We start from the raw sequence: 3,746 nt of genomic DNA, 5'->3' as shown, positions 1-3,746 counted from the left end.
TTCTTATCTTTTAAAATTTGATTTTCAAAATTTATTTCAACTAACTAATTAACTTTTTGTTTGTTTCTTATCTCTTTCAAAACTACCTAACTAACTATCCCTCTCTAATTTTCGAAAATACCTCCCTCTTTTTCAAAAATTCTTTTTAATTAATTAATTGTTTCAATTTTTAATTTTAATTTTAATTTTATCTTAATTTTCGAAAATCATTAACTCTTTTTCAAAAATTATTTTCGAAAACTTTTCTCTCTCATCTTCTTCTATTTATTTATTTATTTACTAACACTTCTCTTCATCTCATATCTCTGCTCTCCTCACCCTTGTGTTTGGATTCTCCTCCCTTCTCTTTCCTTACATTACATTCTTTTCTTCTTCTACTCACACAAAGGAATCTCTATACTGTGACATAGAGGATTCCATATTATCTTTGTTATTCCCTTCTTTGTCATATGAGCAGGAGCAAGGACAAGAACATTCTTGTTGAAGCAGATCCTGAACCTGAAAGGAATCTGAAAAGGAAACTAAGAGAAGCTAAAATACAACAATGCAGAGACAACCTTACAGGAACTTTCGAACTGGAAGAGGAGATGGCAGCCGAAAATAATAATAATGCAAGGAGGATGCTTGGTGACTTTACTGCACCTAATTCCAATTTACATGGAAGAAGCATCTCAATTCCTACCATTGGAGCAAACAATTTTGAGCTTAAGCCTCAACTAGTTTCTCTAATGCAGCAGAGCTGCAAGTTCCATGGACTTCCATCTGAAGATCCTTTTCAGTTCTTAACTGAATTTTTGCAGATCTGTGACACTGTTAAGACAAATGGAGTAGATCCTGAAGTCTACAGGCTCATACTTTTCCCTTTTGCTGTGAGAGACAGAGCTAGAATATGGTTGGATTCTCAACCTAAAGATAGCCTGAACTCTTGGGATAAGCTGGTCAAGGCTTTCTTAGCCAAGTTCTTTCCTCCTCAAAAGCTGAGTAAGCTTAGAGTGGATGTTCAAACCTTCAGACAAAAAGAAGGTGAATCCCTCTATGAAGCTTGGGAGAGATACAAGGAACTGACCAAAAAGTGTCCTTCTGACATGCTTTCAGAATGGACCATCCTGGATATATTCTATGATGGTCTGTCTGAATCAGCTAAAATGTCATTGGATACTTTTGCAGGTGGATCCATTCACCTAAAGAAAATGCCTGCAGAAGCTCAAGAACTCATTGACATGGTTGCTAATAACCAGTTCATGTACACTTCTGAGAGGAATCCTGTGAGTAATGGGATACCTCAGAAGAAGGGAGTTCTTGAAATTGATACTCTGAATGCCTTATTGGCTCAGAATAAAATATTGACTCAGCAAGTCAATATGATTTCTCAGAGTCTGAATGGAATGCAAGCTGCATCCAACAGTACTCAAGAGGCATCTTCTGAAGAAGAAGCTTATGATCCTGAGAACCCTGCAATAGCAGAGGTAAATTACATGGGTGAACCATATGGAAACGCCTATAATCTCTCATGGAGAAATCACCCAAATCTCTCATGGAAGGATCAAAAGCCTCAACAAGGCTTTAATAATGGTGGAAGAAACAGGTTTAACAATAGCAAGCCTTTTCCATCATCCACTCAGCAACAGACAGAGAACTCTGAACAAAATACCTCTAATTTAGCAAATTTAGTCTCTGATTTATCTAAGGCCACTCTGAGTTTCATGAATGAAACAAGGTCCTCCATTAGAAATTTGGAGGCACAAGTGGGCCAGCTGAGTAAGAAGATCACTGAAACCCCTCCTAGTGCTCTCCTAAGCAATACAGAAGAAAATCCAAAAGGAGAGTGCAAGGCCATTGATATCACCATCATGGCCGAATCCAAGGAGGAAGGGGAGGACATGAATCCCAAGAAGGAAGACCTCCTGGGACGTCCAGTGATCAACAAGGAGTTTCCCTCTGAGGAACCAAAGGAATCTGAGGCTCATTTAGAGACCATAGAGATTCCATTGAACCTCCTTATGCCATTCATGAGCTCTGATGAATATTCCTCTTCTGAAGAGAATGAGGATGTTACTGAAGAGTAAGTTGCCAAGTTCCTTGGTGCAATCATGAAGCTAAATGCCAATTTATTTGGTAATGATACTTGGGGAGATGAACCTCCCCTGTTCACCAATGAACTAAATGCATTGGATCAACTAAGATTACCTCAGGAGAAACAGGATCCTGGAAAGTTCCTAATACCTTGTACCATAGGCACCATAACCTTTGAGAAGGCTCTATGTGACCTTGGGTCAGGGATAAACCTCATGCCACTCTCTGTAATGGAGAAACTGGGAATCTTTGAGGTACAAGCTGCTAAAATCTCATTAGAGATGGCAGATAATTCCAGAAAATAAGCTTATGGACAAGTAGAGGACATGTTAGTAAAGATTGAATGCCTTTACATCCTTGCTGATTTCATAATCCTAGATACTGGAAAGGATGAGGATGAATCCATCATCCTTGGAAGACCCTTCCTAGCCACAGCAAGAGCTGTGATTGATGTTGACAGAGGTGAACTAGTCCTTCAATTGAATGAGGACTCCCTTGTGTTCAAAACTCAAGGTTATCCTTCTGTAAACATGGAAAAGAGGCACAGTAAGCTTCTCTCAAAATAGAGTCATACAGAGCCCCCACAATCAAACTCTAAGTTTGGTGTTGGGAGGCCTCAGCCAAACTCTAAGTTTGGTGTTGAACTCCCATATCCAAACTCTAAGTTTGGTGTTGGGAGTCTATAAAATTGACCTGATCACCTATGTGGCTCCATGAGAGCCCACTGTCAAGCTATTGACATTAAAGAAGCGCTTGTTGGGAGGCAACCCAATTTTTATTTATCTAATTCTAATTTTATTTTTATTGTTCTTTCATGTTTTATTAAGTTCATGATCATGTGGAGTCACAAAATAAATAGAAAAATGAAAAACAGAATCAAAAACAGCAGAAGAAAAATCACACCTTGGAGGAAGGGCTTACTGGCGTTTAAACGCCAGTAAGGAGCATCTGGCTGGTGATGACAAGTCATCTTAGCCTAGTTTTACTAGTCTTTTTCTTCATTTTTATTTGGTTTTATGCACTTTCTTACATTCTAAGTAAGTAATTTGGAATGGAAATGCATGACTTCTTTAAATCAAACAACCACCATTTAATTGATGCTAAATCATGAGGTTTAAGCTAAATTTCATTGATTTTTTATGATTTATAAACCTTGTGAATTTGGTGATACTTTGATTGGTTGTTTTGATTAATTGTAGGTGAAGAAAAGAAGAAAAGAAGAAAGCGTGGCCTAAGAAGCGTGGCCCAAGGAAGAAAAAGTGTGGCCAAGGAAGGAAGAAGTGTGGCTCAACAATGAAGGAAAACCATGAAGCTCACTCCAAGAGCACCATGCTCACCAAGGGAGTGCTACATTTTCTCTCAAGGAACCAAGGCACAATGCTCTGCTCACTTTGTGAGCTGAGCACAATATGAGGCCAAGAAACAAGGAAAGGAAAGACCAAGCTCAGCTCACCAAGTGAGCATTATCGGGCATGCATCCAAATAAATTCAAGGAAATTGTTTGCCAAGTGCCTCCTCTAAGATTTGAACCAAGGACCAAAGGGGAGTGGGGGAGCGCTACTCACAAGGAAAACAAGCCAAAAATTCACCAAATGCATCCCCCAAGGTTCGAACTCAACACCTTGAGGAAGTAAGGAGCAAGGAGCTACAAGGAAACCAAGAAAATACCACCA

At 39.1% G+C, this 3,746-nt stretch overlaps 1 non-coding gene across 1 annotated transcript; it reads right to left on the bottom strand.

Annotated features, from left to right (window-relative positions):
- Window positions 1-983: 983 nt before the first annotated feature.
- LOC148574080 (small nucleolar RNA R71) lies at window positions 984-1,091 on the bottom strand. The gene has a single exon (XR_015906659.1). It is a non-coding gene; the product is annotated as a small nucleolar RNA R71 (small nucleolar RNA).
- Window positions 1,092-3,746: the final 2,655 nt, after the last annotated feature.

Source organism: Arachis ipaensis, chromosome B2 (genome assembly GCF_059453495.1).
Source record: "Arachis ipaensis isolate K30076 ecotype BB chromosome B2, ASM5945349v1, whole genome shotgun sequence".
NCBI lineage: Eukaryota > Viridiplantae > Streptophyta > Magnoliopsida > Fabales > Fabaceae > Arachis > Arachis ipaensis.
This window is presented reverse-complemented; position numbering and strand designations above follow the sequence as displayed.